Source organism: Mobula birostris, chromosome 2 (assembly GCF_030028105.1).
Source record: "Mobula birostris isolate sMobBir1 chromosome 2, sMobBir1.hap1, whole genome shotgun sequence".
Taxonomy (NCBI): Eukaryota; Metazoa; Chordata; class Chondrichthyes; order Myliobatiformes; family Myliobatidae; genus Mobula; species Mobula birostris.
This window is the reverse complement of record NC_092371.1, coordinates 79255792-79274130: the sequence shown is the minus strand read 5'-3', so window position 1 is coordinate 79274130 and position 18339 is coordinate 79255792. Positions and strand designations below refer to the sequence as shown.

The 18339-nt window shown below is 42.5% G+C and overlaps 1 pseudogene; it reads left to right on the top strand.

Annotated features, from left to right (window-relative positions):
- Positions 1 to 15946, top strand: part of LOC140210655 (deoxynucleoside triphosphate triphosphohydrolase SAMHD1-like) — a 90924-nt pseudogene extending 74978 nt beyond the window's left edge.
- Positions 15947 to 18339: the final 2393 nt, after the last annotated feature.

Sequence of the window (18339 nt, the reverse complement as noted above, 5' to 3'; positions counted from 1 at the left end):
ATTCCCATCTGTATCAGGTTGAAATGGGAATATTTAATATCCATTGAGCTCTGGTACTGCTCGAGATCGCCACTCAATAGGTGCCCCAGAAGTCCACACAGGCTGATCAGTTTTGGCCAGCTCCTCTCTCATAACTCCGCAATTCCTTTTATTCCACTGTAATACTGATATATGTGACATTAGCTTCTCCTTCTCAAATAGCAGGGTGAATTCTATCATATTGTGATCACTGGCTCCTAAGCATTCCTTTACCTTAAGCTCTCTAATCAAGTCCAATTCATTGCACAACACCCAATCCACAATAGCTGTTCCCCTTGTGGGCTCGACCATGAGCTGCTCTAAAAAGATGTCTTGTAGGCATTCTACATAATCACCTCTTGAAATCCAGCATCGGCTTGATTTTCCCAATCTATCTGCATATTGAAAACCCCCATGACTATCATAACTTTGCCCTTTTGGCATCCATTTTCTATTTCCGCTTGTAATTTGTAAACCACATCTTTGCTACTGTTTGGGGTCTTTTTACCTTTGCAGTTACTGAGCTTGACCCACAATGACTCTACACCTTTTGACCCTATGTCACTTCTTTCTAATGATGTGATTGCATTTTTTCCAATAAAGCCACCCAGTCCCTCTGCCTACCTATCTGTCCTTTCGATACAATGTGTATCCATCGACGTTACACTCACAGTAATGCCCACAGCGTCCTACATGCTAATCTGTAACTGTGCTACAGGTTCATCTATCTTATTCCATATATTGTGTGCATTAAATACAACAACTTCAGTCCTGTACTCATCACACTTCTCAATTTTGACTCGCCTTTACATTGCTAGTCATCCCATTGTCTGCAATTTTGCCGAATCTTCAGCCTGTCCATGCAGTTTCACTACACACTGCCTCTATTTGTTTACCAACTGCCCCGTCCTCAGCCCTATCTCTCCAGTTCTCAACATCTTGCCAAATTAGTCTAAATTCTCTGCAATAGCTCCAGCAAACCTGCCTGCAAGGATATTGGTCCCATTGGGTTCAGGTGCAACCCCATTCCTTTCGTACACAGCTTTCCTGCATCTATCCTGTGAGCTCCAGTCTGTGGATTTCAATAGAACCTCTTGTTCCTCTAACCTCAAATCCAAGTTTAGTCTGCTTAATTTCTCTGCCAACTCTGAAAGCATTCTTGTGCAGCTCTTCTACAGTGTCATGCATGTCCTTTTGCCAATTCAGGAGACCAAAGCTGGATCAGACTCCATGTGGGATTTCATTTGGGCCAAAGACAAATGCAACAACATGTGTCCACTGTCACTTATCCAGTACTCACTATGGTCTTAGAGAAAAGGTCAAATTTCCTTTTGCCTTTCCTAATTTCTTGCTCCACTTACACATTGGTCTTTACTGCCTTGTTACCCAATCTGACCCTGCTTATCCCTCAATATCCCTCGGGAAGAGGAGGAAAGAAATTCTGCAGCGTAACTGCAGAAAACTCGGAAGAAGGCTGAAAAGCAGGACCTCCAGGGTGGTTATCTCCAGTTTGCTTCCAGTTCCTCGTGCTGGTGAGGGCAAGAACAGGGAGATAGGGGATCTGAATGTGTGGCCGAGGAGCTGGTGCAGGAAGGAGGGATTTGAATCCTTAGACCACTGGGATCTGTTTTGGGGTGAGGATAAATTGTACAAAAGGGACCGGTTGCACCTTAACAGGCGGGGGACCAGCATTCTGGCAGGCAGGTTTGCCACTGCTACACGGGTGTGTTTAAACTAAGTAGTGCGGGAGAGGAGAGGAAATATAAGGATGGAGTTAAAGGGAAAGAGAAAATAAGGAAAGTTAAGAAAGGCAACAGAATTAACGGGGCAGAAAGCTCAGGAAGGGATCGGAGAGTATGGCCAAGTGCAATAGGAATTGATGTGAAAGGTGAGGGGAGTAATGGATCAAAAGTATTATATATGAATGCACCAAGTATAAGAAATAAAGTGGATGAGCTTGAGGCTCAGTTGGAAATCAGCAAGTATGATGTTGTAGGAATAATAGAGACATGGCTGCAAGAGGACCAGGGCTGGGAAATGAATATTCAAGGGTATACGTCCTATCGAAAGGACAGACAGGTGGGCAGGGGGGGTGGGGTGGCTCTGTTCGTGAGGAATGAAATTCAGTCCCTTGCAAGGGGGGACATAGAATCAGGAGATGTAAAGTCAGTATGGATAGAACTGAGAAATTGTAAGGGCAAAAAGGCCCTAATGGGAGTTGTCTACAGGCCACCAAACAGTAGCCTGGATATAGGGTGCAAGTTGAGTCAAGAGTTAAAATTGACATGTCGCAAAGGCAATGCTACGGTTGTTATGGGGGATTTCAACATGTAGGTAGACTGGAGGAATCAGGTTGGTACTGGACTCCAAAAAAGGGAGTTTGTGGAGTGCCTCTGAGATGGATTCTTAGAGCAGCTTGTACTGGAACCTACCAGGGAGAAGGCAATTCTGGATTTAGTGTTGTGTAATGAACCGGATTTGATAAGGGAACTCGAGATAAAGGAGCCATTAGGAAGTAGTGACTGTAATATTGATGTGACTCAGACACCGCTGTAGATTGAACAACCTCGTTTATTCACCAGACTTCCATTTTTTAAACCCTTTTTCTACGTCCTGACATCATACGCACTCTGACGCTACGAATACTCACACAATACATTACATCCCCCCCTCAAGATTTTTTTTTACAACACTGTGAATTACCAAAACAATGCCTCTAGGTATGCCCTTCTTTCAGGGCAACAACTATGACATAAAAAAATCTTACCTTCTTGTACTGTATTCTGCATTGTATTTTACAATACTAACAGCAGTGTATTTTCTTTTACTAACATAGACTAATCAACCTTTTATTTCACACCTTGGAAATTATGACATGTGTGACTTTGCCTCAAACTGTATGTCTAGTCTCTGTATCTAGCTGGAAGTTTGACTTGTCTCCCAGCCCGTGTGTGATCCAACTGTGACTGTGCTTGACCTTCATCCGTGTCAGTCTCTCGAGTGGCCTCTGTGTCTTTGGGGTCGCATCACTCTTGGTGTCGTTTGTTTCCATGTCTGTATATGTGGAAATGTCCTGTGCACCTGTACATGGAAACTCCCTCTCTCCTGTCTTCAGCAGATGTTTCCTGTTCCTCCTGTAGACTCTTCCATCCGGCGTGCGAACTATGAAGGATCTTGGTTGCTGATGTCTGTTCACAACCACAGCTGGTTGCCAAGTGTCTCCTCTCTGTATTCTGACATTTTCACCTGTATGCAGATCTGGCAACTGTCTTGTATGTCTGTCACAGTAGCTCTTTTGCTTTATTCGCTCGCACTTTTGCTTGTCATGTACTTGAGCATTACCTTCAGGACTCAGTAGAGTTGTGCATGTTGGCAGTTTGGACTTCAGACGATGTCCCATCAACAGCTGCGCAGGAGAGAACCCCACACCCTCAATCGGTGTGTTGCGGTATTCAAGCAGAGCAATGTAAGGGTCACCGTTGCTGCTATGTGCCTTCTTGAGCATGTTCTTGACAGTTTGTATAGTTCTCTCTGCTTGTCCATTAGACTGAGCGTGCCCTGGACTGGAAGTAACATGTTGAAATTCCCAGCTTTCTGAGAACCCTCTGAACTCACCACTGACATATTGTGGACCATTGTCACTAATGACAATATCTGGAATACCATGTCTTGCGAATGTCGACTTCATTGCGGTAATGACACCTCGACTGGACGTGTCACTTAACTTGGTGATCTCTGGATATTTTTGAATAGTAGTCCACACAAAGCGGATGTTCTGCACCATTGTAGTGAAAGAGATCTGTGCCAATCTTCCCCCATGGTCTTGCTGGTAGTGGGTGGGGAAGCAGAGGCTCTCTCATCCTGCAGTATAACAGCTCCTATTCCTTCTGAACTGGCATCCACAGACATCATCACTGGTTTATTGACAATGCAGAGATGGAGGATGAAGATGATTGGACTCAAGATCTGATAATAAACAGGAGGAAAGTGACATTTAAGCTTGACACTGGGGCAAAGTGCAATGTAATGTCGGCAGAAACATTCAACTCACTGGACATCAGAGGAAGACTGGAAAAACCCACCTGCAAGCTTGTTGCATATTTTGGCCACAAGACAGCGCCACTGGTCAAAAAAGCACTCACCTGTGAATACAAGGGTCAAAAACACAAGATCGAGTTTGAAATAGTACAGCAACATGTTTCAGCAATACTGGGCAAAGCAACGTGCACAAAGCTAGGCCTGGTGAAGCGAATCTATGGTGTTGAAAAAGAAAATGACATTCTCAAAGACTTTGATGACTTGTTTTCTGGATTAGGATTTTTACCAGGGAAACACCATATCCAGATTGATCCAACTATTGCACCAGTCGTGCACGCCCCGAGAAAGATTCCAGTAGCTCTCAGGGATCAAGTAGTGGAGGAGCTACACAGAATGGAACAGATGGGAGTCATAACAAGACAAATGGAACCAACCGACTGGGTGAATAGTATGGTGACAGTGGTCACAGAAAAAAAAGACAAAGATTTGCATGCATCCACAAGATCTCAACCAAGCCATCAAAAGAGAGCACTATCCGCTGCTCGCAGTTGAAGAGGTTGTCTCCCGCATGCCTAATGCAAAATACTTTTCAGTATTAGACGCAAATCAAGGTTTCTGGCAGATCAAGCTGGATGAACAAAGTTCCAAATTATGTACTTTCAACACGCCCATAGGGAGATATCATTTCCTGCGTCTACCCTTTGGGATTTCTTCTGCATCAGAGGTATTCCAGAGATCCGTGGCACAGATGATTGAAGACCTGGACGGGGTGGTCAACATCATTGATGAGTTGCTGATATGGGGTGACACAATTGAGGAACATGGTCAGAGACTGAGGAAGCTCCTGGAGAGAGCACGTGAGTACAACCTAAAACTGAACAAAAGTAAATGTAAGATCAGAACTACAGAGATCAAATACATAGGTCATGTGCTCAGTGCTGATGGGCTAAAACCAGATGATGAAAAGGTCGGAGCTGTGGTACAGCTACCGCCACCTGAAGACAAGTAAGAACTATTGAGGTTCATGGGCAGGATACAGTATCTTGCCAAATTCATTCACAACTTATCAGAGGTCAGCACTCCACTCCGAAAGATACTAGAGAGCAACACTGAATGGCATTGGGAAGACAAACAAAAGAAAAGTTTTGACACATTGAAGCAGTTGGTTACCAATGCACCAGTACTCAAGGAACGGGAAACATCTGCTGAAGACAGGCGAGTGTGAGTTTCCATGCACAGATGGACAGGACATTTCTACATATACAGACATGGAAACAAACGACATCAAGAGTGATGCGACCCCAAAGACACAGAGGCCACTCGAGAGACTGACGCGGATGAAGGTCAAGCACAGTCACAGTTGGATCACACACGGGTTGGGAGACAAGTCAAACTTCCAGCTAGATACAGAGACTAGACATATAGTTTGAGGCAAAGTCACACATGTCACAAGTTCCAAGGTGTGAAATAAAAGGTTGATTAGTCCATGTTAGTAAAAGAAAATACACTGCTGTTAGTATTGTAAAATACAATGCAGAATACAGTACAAGAAGGTAAGTTCTTTCTCGGTTCGCAGTAATCTTGAAACTTTTTTTCCAATACTTCAATTTTTTTCTTGCTCATCATCTAGGAAGACAAACGTGTTGCAAACTTTTATTGCCTCTTCTCCTGCTACGTGCAGAAACGTAGCACACTGCACTTTCTCTGTCTTTTCAGCTAGGCCGCTCGCGTTGCAAAACAGCTCAAACTTCTGGATCCATATTTTCCAGTTTTCAGCAAGATTACCTTGTAGACTTAAACTTGACGGTGGCTGTAACTGTGACATCTTTTACGTGTCTTCTCTTCCTTTTTATTTTTCGCGTTTTCTTCTGACACCATGTAATATTCATGTGACTCGGACACCGCTGTAGATTGAACAACCTCGTTTATTCACCAGACTTCCATTTTTTAAACCCTTTTTCCATGTCCTGACGTCATATGCACTCTGACGCTACGAATACTCACACAATACATTACAGTGACCGTGATATTATGAGTTTTAATCTACAATTTGAGAGGGAGAAGGGAAAATCGGAAGTGCCGGTTTTGCAGTTGAACAAAGGGGACTATGGAGCAATGAGGGAGGAGCTGGCCAAAGGTGACTGGAAAGATAACCTAGCAGGGATGACAGTGGAACAACAATGGCAGGTATTTCTGGGAATAATACAGAAGGTGCAGGATCAGTTCATTCCAAAGAGGAAGAAAGATTCTAAGGGGAGTAAGGGGCGACCGTGGCTGACAAGGGAAGTCAAGGACAGTATAAAAATAAAAGAGAAGTATAACATAACAAAGATGAGCCGGAAGCCAGAGGATTGGGAAACTTTTAAAAAGCAACAGAGGATAACTAAAAAGGCAATACAGGGAGAAAAGATGAGATACGAAGGCAAGCTAGCCAAGAATATAAAGGAGGATAATAAAAGCTTCTTTAGGTATGTGAAGAGGAAAAAATTAGTTAAGACCAAAGTTGAGCCCTTGAAGACAGAAATGGGTGAATTTATTATGGGAAACAAGGAAATGGCAGACGAGTTGAACAGGTAATTTGGATCTGTCTTCACTCGGGAAGACACAAACAATCTCCCAGATGTAATAGTGGCCGGAGGACCTAGGGTAACAGAGGAACTGAAGGAGATTCACATTAGGCAGAAAATGGTGTTGGATAGACTGATGGGACTGAAGGCTGATAAATCCCCAGGGCCTGATAGTCTGCACCCTGGGGTACTTAAGGATGTGGCTCTAGAAATCGTGGACGCATTGGTAATTATTTTCCAATATTCTATATATTCAGGATCAGTTCCTGAGGACTGGAGGGTAGCTAATGTTATCCCACTTTTTAAGAAAGGAGGATGAAAGAAAACAGGGAATTATAGCCCAGTTAGCCTGACATCAGTGGTGGGGAAGATGCTGGAGTCAATTATAAAGGATGAAATAGCGGCACATTTGGATCGCAGTAACAGGATCAGTCCGAGTCAGCATGGATTTACGAAGGGGAAATCATGCTTGACTAACCTCCTGGAATTTTTTGAGGATGTAACTATGAAAGTGGAGAAGAAAAAGCCAGTGGATGTAGTGTACCTGGACTTTCAGAAAGCCTTTGATAAAGTCCCACATAGGAGATTAGTGGGCAGAATTAGAGCACATGGTATTGGGGGTAGGGTGCTGACATGGATAGAAAATCAGTTGGCAGACAGGAAACAAAGAGTAGGGATTAATGGGTCCTTTTCAGAATGGCAGGCGGTGGCTAGTGGGGTACCTCAAGGCTCGGTGCTGGGACCGCAGCTTTTTACTATATACATTAATGATTTAGATGAAGGGATTAAAAGTAACATTAGCAAATTTGCAGATGACACAAAGCTGGGTGGCAATGTGAAATGTGCGGAGGATGTTGAGATAATGCAGGATGACTTGGACAGGTTGGGTGAGTGGGCAGATGCATGGCAGATGCAGTTTAATGTGGATAAATGTGAGGTTATTCACTTTGGTGTCAAGAACAGGAAGGCAGATTACTATTTGAATGGTGTCAAGTTAGGAAAAGAGGAAGTACAATGAGGTCTAGGTGTCCTTGTTCATCAGTCACTGAAAGTAAGCATGCAGGTACAGTAGGCAGTGAAGAAAACTAATGGCATGTTGGCCTTCATAACAAGGGGACTTCAATATAGGAGCAAAGAAGTCATTCTGCAGTTGTACAGGGCCCTGGTGAGACCACATCTGGAGTATTGTATACAGTTTTGGTCTCCAAATTTAAGGAAGGACATTCTTGCTATTAAGGGAGTACAGCAGAGGTTCACGAGGTTAATGCCCGGGATGGTGGGATTGTCATATGTTGAAAGATGGGAGCGACTGGGCTTGTATACATTGGAATTTAGAAGGATGAGAGGGGATTTGATGGAAACATATAAGATTATTAAGGGATTGGACTCGCTAGAGGCAGGAAACATGTTTCCAATGTTGGGGGAGTCCAGAACCAGAGGGCACAATTTGAGAATAAGGGGTAGGCCATTCAGAACAAAGTTGAGGAAAAACTTTTTCACCCAGAGTGTTGTGGATCTGTGGAATGCTCTGCCTCAGAAGGCAGTGGTGGCCAATTCTCTTGATGCTTTCAAGACAGAGTTAGATAGAGCTCTTAATGATAGCAGAATCAAGGGATATGGGGAGAAAGCAGGAACGGGGTACTGATTGTGGATGATCACAGTGAATGGTGGTGCTGGCTCGAAGAGCCAAATGGCCTACTCCTGCATCTATTGTCTATTGTCTAATATGTGTTGCATATAACACAGCTAAATCAGCCTCTATTCTAATGTATACTGATGTGGTATCAGACGCATGGGATGTTTGGCTTGCGTTTGCAATACGTGCTGTATGTGCGTTAGACACACTCTCCTCAGGGCGTACATCATCCTGTAACTCATCAGCTGTATCCATGGTTACAGACTGTTCTTTGACTTTGTAAATATTTTCATTTTCCCCAGGGAACTGACCTTCCACATCACATATATGTTTAATTACTCTCCGTGTTGCCTTCCAGGTTACTGCTTCCAGCTGAACTCATCTTGTCCCAGACAAAACAATGGCAGTTTCAATTCAACTTTTCAACAGATTTAAGGGTCAAACACTTCAGGAAAACACTATAGAGCTTTTCACTCCAACCTAGTCAGACACAGCAACACTGACCATTCAATGCTTTGTTTCAAATCCAAAATACACAACATGAATCAACAAGCTGCTCCAAGCTGTGGTGCTTCTAATTTCTCAGCATATCCAAAAGCTGATGTTCATTTAGTATAACTACTAGAAAAGTTTTGCTGACAGAAAAGTAGTGACAAAAATAATCCAAAATCAAAACAGAACATTTGCCTCTTACCTGCGACCATATGGACTGTTATACTTGGGTGATGTGCCCACTGCTCCACTGATTGCTCCAGAAGTCGAACCTTTCATTTGACCCTCTATTAGCAATTAGCAAACATGTAACTAGGCATTCTGTCTGTCTAGGTACCATATCCGATGCGGACTTTGGTGACCATGGTTTTCCATATAGACCTATCCTTCGTTTTTTGGATGACTTCCATTTCCTCGATGTGTAGCCACCTGGCTATGCTTTTGATGTACATAAGCCGAGGTCTTCCTCTAGGTTTGCTCCCCTCAATCTTTCCAGAGAGTATGAGTTTTTCTAGTTCATCTTTCCACATGATGTGTCCTAGGAATCTGAGTTGTCTTTCTCTTATTGTTGGTATGAGTGATCGAACTGCTTGGGCTCTTCTGAGAACTTCTTCATTTGAGGTGCGTGTGGTCCATGATATTTTTAATATTCTCCTGTAGAACCATAATTCAGCTGCTTCTAGTTTCTTTTCCATTGCTGGGGAAATGGTCCAGCATTCACTTCCATAAGTCAGGATAGAATAAATGTAGCACTGCAGTATTCTGTTTTTAGTGTACATGCTCATCTTTCTGTCTGTTAATATGGTCTTCATTTTTTGGAAAGTTTCTTTCGCCATTGCTATTCTGTATTCGATATCTGTGTCGCACATGCTATTGCTTGTTATTAGGCTGCCAAGATATCTGAATTTGTTGACTTGTTTGATGTTTGTATTTCCGATCTTGATCACACATTGTGGGATGTTTGTCTTTCTGGAGATGACCATGCTTTCTGTCTTCTTGGTGTTGATTGAGAGGCCTCTGCGATTACTTTCTGCTGCCACTGTAGTGAGTAGTTCTTGAAGTTTTGTTTCTGATTCAGCTATTAGTACAATGTCGTCAGCATATCTGATGTTATTTATATTATGGCCTCCAATTGTGAATCCTTTGATGTCTTTAATACTTCTCAAGATATTTTCACTACACAGGTTGAATAAGTCTGGCGAAAAGACGCAACCTTGCCTGACTCCTCTCACGATATTCACATACTCACTTACTTTTTCTTTTCTGATGGATGCTGTCTGGTCCCAGTGTAAGTTTCTTAAGAAACATATATCTTTCCCATCTATGTCAAGATCTTGAAGCATTTCCAGGAGATCTTGCTGTCTGAGAGTGTCAAAAGTTTATGTATAGTCGATGAAACATAGGTAGATGTCCTTTTGTACCTGGATTGCTCGTTCACAGATCATCCGTAGCATGAAAATTGCATTTCTGGTTCCAGTGTTTTCCACAAAGCCGCATTTTTCTTTACTGATTTCTGATTTTATACAGCATCTTGCTCTCATCATGATTAAAACATAGAAAATAGAATATAGAACAGTACAGCACAGTACAGGCCCTTCGGCCCACGATGTTGTGCCGACCTTTAAACCCTGCCTCCCATGTAACCCCCCACCTTAAATTCCTCCATACTACTCTGAGAATAATTTTTGCCACGTGGCTCATCGGGCTTATTGTACGATGTAACTCACATTCTGTTGCTCCCTCTTTCTTTGATGATGAACACTGATTTACTTCAATCATCAGGTATCTCCCCATGATCATAGGTTTCATTTGCTATTTCTGCTATTTTCCCTATTCCAAAATCTTCTAAGGCCAGTATCATTTCAACAACGATGTTGTCTGGACCAGTTGCTCTGTTATGTTTTGTTTTATTTACGGCTGCTCAAATTTCTGATTTTAGAATGCTATGTCCTTCAAGATTCTTCTTTATGTTCGGTTTTCTCTCTTTGGTCTTCAAAAAGTTCTTTTATATATTCTGTCCATCTGTTTAGGATTTCCTCTTTGCTCATAATTAAGCTGTCGTCTTTTGCCTTGATGCATCCACTTGCTGAGCAAGGTAATTTCCCCGTTAGTTCTTTAATCTTACTGTGCATCAACTTTGTTCCAGAGTTATGGGTTTGTTGCATTTCTATCTCTGAGCATTTCTCATTTAGCCATCTGTCTTTAGCTTCTCTGCATTTTCTTTTTATTGTCTTATCAGGTTGTTTGTATTCTTCGCTGTCTCTTGGTTTGATGGTCTGTTTTTGTTGCATCAATTGTATTATAACTTCAATTTTCCATTTCTTCTTACTTTTCCGATCTTTTCGTGGGATGGTTTTTTTTGCAGCTACAGCCATGGATTCCTTCAGTATGTCCCAGGAAGATTTGCCTCCTTCATCCTGCAGCAATTGAAAACGATTTTTCACCTTGATTGTGTATTCTGTTTTCAGATGAGGGTTGTTTTGTAGTTGTTGATAATCCAGTGGTTCTGATCTTTTTGGTTTCTTTAATTTTCTCATCTTTATTTCATTTTGCAAATGACTGGTATGTGGTCGCTTCCACAGTCTGCTCTAGGGTAGCTTTTAGACTGACTTATCGAGTTTTTGAATCTGTTATTGATTGTTATGTAGTCAATTTGATTTTTGCTGTTCCCATCTGGGCTTCTGCATGTCCATTTCCTTCTTGGATGTTGTTTAAACCAAGTGTTGGTGATTATCTGATTGTTTGTTTTACACCATGATGTCAGCTTTTCTAAGCATTATTGAGCGTTATCTCGGAAGTCAGCAAATAATATGAGCTGCATCAGTCCCAAGCTATAAACTGCAATGAAATAAACAAGAATATGCAACTTAGTCCCTTCGATTTACCCCACCCCCACTCATGTAGCCAGTTACCATCATAAACATAATAAACCCCACAGCATAGAAGTACAAAGCAGAGAGAGAACAGATACATTGCTCCTACAATAATTTTTGAACAGATTTTCTGAAATGCTTCATTTTTTTCAATCTCTCTCTGTTATACGTTTATTAAAGTAAGCAATTGCAACTCCTTTTCTAACAAGTATCATTAGCCCCTCACTGACAGCCGGTGGACTCAGCAATGAGAAAACCACCCACCTCAAACTCCGTATATCTAGGGTTGGTATGACTTGGGCCCCACCAAAACTGGGAAGTTGGGATGTCTGAGCCATGGAACCCTGATCTGTGTGAATACCGTGCAAATACCGCCCCCATGCAATTAGCTGTTGACAAGAAAGAACAGATGATGCACTGCATACAGTTATAAAGAAAGTATATTTACAAACGTCAGCTTTATCAAACAGTCAGCAGGGAAAAGAAAAGAAAAAAAGTTAAAAAGGGCCGATTTCAGTTAACCCAGTCCAATTGTGCACATCCATTGGAGCTCATCTTGAAGTTGTTTTTAACTCACGTGGTGGACCACGGTCTGCATGAAAGCACACACCATCTTCGGCATGTCACTCAAAATTCATCTTGAACAAATGGGCTCCCCCACGGGGGAATTGGTCCTTCCTCCTTGAAGCCTTTCATCTGAACAAAGCACCTTGTGCAACAGGGATGGTATCCTCAATCATCTTCCCTCCATCTTCTCCCAGCTCTCACCAAAAATACCTCAACCCACACCACAGTGTCCATCACAAAAACCTCTCCATGCAGTGTTCTCTAGAACCTTCTCCCAATCCCGCCATCCTGATTGGCTGACACAACATTCCTAGGTGAATAACATCGCCTTTTATCTTTAGTTCAAGCCCAAACATGCTAAAAGCAGAACAGATTGCTCTTACAGAACAGCTAAAATGAAATAACTACAGCATCGTAAAAATCTTAACCAGGGTGTTACACGATGAATGCACGTAAATAAGCAACAGGACCCTTTATATTTCCTTGGGAATAAAAGTCCATAATTATTGTTACTAATTCATCAATCATTGATAATCCCTGCTCAAAATTATAATGGCATTCGAGAAAATTTGGGCATATGCTCTCAAAAACGTTTGCTCTCCTAGACGGTCATTTGTAACATTACAATCCCTGTAGGGCGTTGACTGTCACAGACTGCGGTCAGTGTTCTATTGTACATTGGATTTTATTTGTACATTTACAAATTTAATCAAACTCACTTGAAATGTTCTCTCTCCATCAGGAGGAGATTGATGATCTGAAGACTAAAGTGGCTGCAGCTGTTTCCTCAGAACCTGGGAACATTCAACTCGAGGCAGAGGATCTCATTGTAAATGTGAGTACTGGCTCGTTAATGATGGAGAGGAGAGTTCTCCATACATCTGGCAGATTGTGCCATTATGGAACCAAGCCCTTCAGCCAGTCATCAGGTACCCATTTACCTCATCCTACCCTCACCTATTTTATTCTCCACATGTTCCTATTGACTCAGTACAGATTCCAGCACTCACCTGCACACCAAGGGTACATTACAGTGGTCACTTAATCTATAAATGTGCACAGTTTGGGATTTGGGAGAAAATCTGAGACCCCGAGGAATTCCCCTTGGTTACAGGGAGAGCATGCAAACTCCACATAGACAGTCCCTGAGGTCAGGATTAAACCCGGGTTACTGACTCTGTGGCAATCACCAAACACCTGTGTACACATCTCATTTGATTCTTCCCTCATTTCCATCAAATCCCCCCAGATTCTATCACTTACCCGCACTGTAGGTGTAATTTACCACAGACATTTAACCCATATGTCATTGGCACGTGGGGGGAACTGGTGCACCTCAGGGAAATTTGCGTGTTCACAGGGAAATTGTGTAATCTCTGTACAGGAGTTCGGGATTGAGCCTGCGCTGTGGAACTAAGAGACTGCACTTCTATTAACAGAGTAACTTTCATAATCGATGGGCTTGTGACCAATGTGATAAAAAATACAGTTTGTTTTATTTTGTGGCTGTCTACGAGAGAATAATTTGTTTTTGACCGTGAATAAATATAACTAAAATTTCTCACACTAGGTTATTCCAATGAACTACGGGATGAAAGAGAAAAACCCCATTACTTATGTTCGATTCTACTGCAAGAATAACCCCAACAAGGCCTTCTCAATCAAAAAAGAGCAGGTAACCTCCCGAGCATCAGAGGTATAAACACATCTGGCTGCTGAAGCAGCGTGTGAACTTGTTTCCTTCCAGCCTTGTACCGGCCACTGCTGGGGGTGTGACCTGGTCTCATTGTGGGCTTTCCAGTCTTTTCAGTCTGCTTCCCAGCCATCATAGTCTCTGGAGATCTTGGCCGTCTCACTGGGATCCAGCTTTGAACTTGGTGTGTCTCCATCTGAACCTTGCTCCACTGCTCTAGGAAGCTTATTGTGGTCAGTTGTCATAACAGGATAGTTTGGACAGGCTTAACGTGCATTTCCTGGACTTTATAAATGTGAGAGGAGAATCGTATGAAACATACGATGTTTTCTTTTTGAAACTGTAGAACTAGGTGTTCAGTTTTTAAAAATAGATGGTTGCTTGTTTAAGAGGTGAGGCAAAGCCTTTTCTCTCAGTGATCATGCATCCTTGGAACTTATTTCTTTGAAGCAGAGAACTTAAGTATTTTTAAGACAAAGGCATGATAAACTAGTGGGTGGTCACTGTGGGTAGTCAAGATTGTAGATTGGAAGTTACAACAGATTAGTCGTGATCTTACTGGAAGGTGCAATAGGCTCGAAGAACTGTGTGGCCAACAACCTCGTATGTTTGTATATCTCCTTGTGGTTGTGGGTATTAATCTTCTCTCTCTCTGGTGCCCACCCAGGTATCTCAGATACTACCAGATAAGTTTTCAGAGCAGCTGATCCAAGTATACTGCAAGGAGACCAACGAGGAGACTGTGCAAGCTGCACGGAGACACTTTGCCAAATGGTGTATTGAGAATGACTTACCTCCACCATGGGTAAGAAGAGTGAGATGTCACAGTGCTACGGTAATAGCTTCTGCAAAGTCGTAAGATAAAATTATGATGGGTATCGATAGGGTAAAAGCTAGCAAGCTTTTGAGATTGGGTGAGATAACAACCAGAGGTTATGGGTTAAGGGTGAAAGGAGAAATATTTAAGGAGATCATGAAGTGGAGCTTCTTCACTCAGAGGGTAATAAGACTGTGGAATGGATTGGTGGATTCAAACTTAGTTTCAACATTTAAGAGAAATTTGGATAGATACATGGATGGGAGGGGTACAGACGGTGGTGGTCCGGGTACAGTTTGATGGCACAAGGCAGATTAATAGTTTGGGATAGACTGGATGGGCTGAAGGCCTGTTTCTGTGCTGTAATGTTGTGTGACTATCATGGGCATACATACCCTGCATACAGATGCCACAAAATTAGCTTTTTGCTGCTCTCTGCCTCCTGCCCAATGGCAACAACAGGAAGAGGGAAGAGGTGCTGAATGATCTCACTGTCCTGAGACATTGCCTCTTGCAGATGCTCTCAATTCTTTCTCTGTTTGGCTGTTATACTCAGGAAATATTAGTGTTGGTTTTCGCCTGCTATGGGTGTGTGAGCTTCTCCAGTCACAGTTTGACGTTTGTCATGCAGGGAGACTGTGGAAATGTCCCCTTTCCTTCCTCAGAAATAATGACAAGGAGAAGATGGGTGGAAGGGGCTTTCGTTGAAAGCTGAGATCAGTGTGGATTTGGAGATGTGTGGCAGTGCAAGGAAATTGTTTTTCTTAAGCCCTTTTCAAGTTTAAATAACATGAAGTGATTTTCTTTTCTCTTCAGAATGGTGGATAATCATTGCATGTTTGTATCTACCTGCAGGACAGTGATGATACTGACCCTGCGCTGGTGTTGTGACAAGCCCAGGAGTGACGATCAATCACATCGTCAGGCGTGGAGCGATAAAGCTGTCTAAGTAGAAAGAGAATGTTGTAGCTCTTCGAGTAGGAAGAGTGGGGAATTTCCTGTGCATCATGTAATTGTTTTATTTCTCGTCCTTGTTGGTTTAATCTCGTAGTTTCCTTGGTTATTTTCTGATTCCCAGTTAACAGAGCGCTTGCTTCAATGGTGAAAAGAAATCTTCGTGCGAAGAAATTGAAATCTAAATGACTTAGGAGCAGGGTAGTTGAGAAGAATTGATTTCTTTGTTAACACAATATCTTATTGATTGATTGCTCCCTGTTCCAGTTGGTAGCTAACCTCAGACTGTAAACCATGTAGTTTGTGTCACCATGCAGAACGTTGCAGTGTGTGGAATACAACATTCACAGTAAACATATCTTCAGTTCACCCACCCCCCAGCTTTCTGCAGGGATGACTCCCTCTGCGATTCCCTTCTCCATTCTCCCTTCCCACTAATTTCCCTCCAGGCACACAACCCTGCAAACAACCTAAAGGCTGCACCTGTCCATTCACCTCCTCCTTCAATTCAGGGCCCTAAATGGTTCTTCCAGGTGAGGCAACACTTCACCTGTAAATCAAATGCGTTGTCTATTGTATACGGTGCTCCCGATGAGGCCTCCTCTACATTGGTAAGTCCCATCATAAACTGGGGAACCGCTTCGTCAAACACCTCCGCACTGTCCGCCACAAGCAGGACTTCCTGGTGGCCAAACTTCTTAATTCTGATTCCCATTCCTGTTCCGACACCTTGTATTCCCCACACCTTGTTGAGCCAAGGTGAGGCCGCCGTCAGGGTGGAGGAGCTACACCTTCCATCCCTTCTGGGAGTTGAGGCGACATTTTGCTTTTGCACTTTTTAATAATCGTCAGCGGAATCACTTGCTTTTTAGCGTCCTTAGGATGCTTTTATCTTGTGAAAAGGCAGCTGGATTTGCACTATAGAAATCAGTGCATTAAAACATGTTTTACGCAAATTCCTTGCCCATATGTGTGGGGTTAAAAGTTATGATTTGTGGCTTTTATAAACTTTAAACCTGTTAAAATTCAAGCCAAGTTTAGTTTCTCCTCCCACTTTGTTGGCCACTTAATGTTCAATCACTGCAGGGTGAGAATGGACCAGTGTGTCCAGGTTTCATTGTAGAACACTATGGATTTCTGACCAATAATGGAGAGCTTATGCAATGTTTTATATGATGGATATAAATGTGATCATGATGTGGTATCATTTGTAGACTCAAATAGGAACACTGTAGATAAGTATTCAGATCGTCCCTTGAACTTCCATTCAGTGTCAAACCCCACCCAACCTGCCTCATTCCCAGCTCTGAAATACAAGCTCATTCGAATCTTCACTCTTCATGACATGCGGAATCTTGTTCAGATATCACAAACATCTCATCCTTGCAGAAATAGAAACTAGTCAACATTGGAAGCCAAATTTTCAGACTGCACAGTTATTACTCAATCTGGGTGGTTAGTGTCCAAGGGGGTAAGTGAGAAGATTACAGGTGAGGTCAGTCCTTTGTACTGAATAGTGTTTTTGTGCAGAGTAAACTGGTCCATGCAGACACTGGTTACTTATCGCAAGTTACTTTAGCCACCTGTGCCCACCGTCTTCCCACCAGCTTATTTTAGTGTAAATATAGCATTGTATGAATGTGATGATGAGAAATATACAAGTAGTACATTTGACTAAAGGATTTAGTAAATCCAGAGGCAAGAGAAGAAAGACATTTTGAGCTTTTGTGTAATTCATGGAGTTGGGGAAATGGAAAGACAGAACTAATTCTGTGATTGACTTCTCCCCACTGATAATTCCTGATGGGTGTTAACGATGGACAACCACTCCCCGCTGCATCTTTTCCCAGATTAGCATGGAAGTTCATTTAGATGCTTTGGCAAAGCATGGGGGAGAAAGGAGAATGTGCAGATTGGCCAACACAAGAATGGTGTAGGTGGTCTGAATGGTAACAGGTCAGGTTTGTAGACAATGCAAGTACACTGTGGTGTACAATTGATCACTGAGGAGCTGGTAATGTCTCTGTTTATGCTGTCCACGGCCCTGTTGACATTTAGTGGGGAGCTGAGGTTCTTTTCTTTGTCTCCCCACTGCAAATGGTCTCAGGCGAATTTAACTCTACCTTACAAATGTGAGTTGTTTACTGAAGCTCAGGCGTTACCCAGGTGAAGCCGGCCTGTGCCCAAGGGGGTAGAGAGTGAGAGTGAGAGTGAGAGTGAGAGTGAGAGTGAGAGAGAGAGTGAGAGAGAGAGTGAGTGAGAGAGTGAGTGAGAGAGTGAGAGAGAGAGTGAGAGAGAGAGAGAGAGAGAGAAGAATGGATTCTGCCACTCTGCTGGCAGAACAATTTATTGCGAGATGTGGGAGGGTTTTATCTCTGGTGGGGCACAGGCTGCAACACTGTGCAATAAATTGCCTTATTGAGGTATTTCAGGGTTAATATGGATGTACAAGTTTTCTGTGGTTAGACAACTGAACGTCATTTCACTCTTCTTTGATAATTTTCTTTATTTCTTTGGATAATGATAATCACGGTTTTATTTGGAGGCAAATATGTACTTTGATAATAAATTTACTTTGACTTTCAATTTACTTTGGATAGTGGGAAATATTTTTGTGACATTTGAAATTGGATCACACGGCTCCATCAGCCTTGTTTAAGAGGTCTCTCCATGAGTGAGTTTGC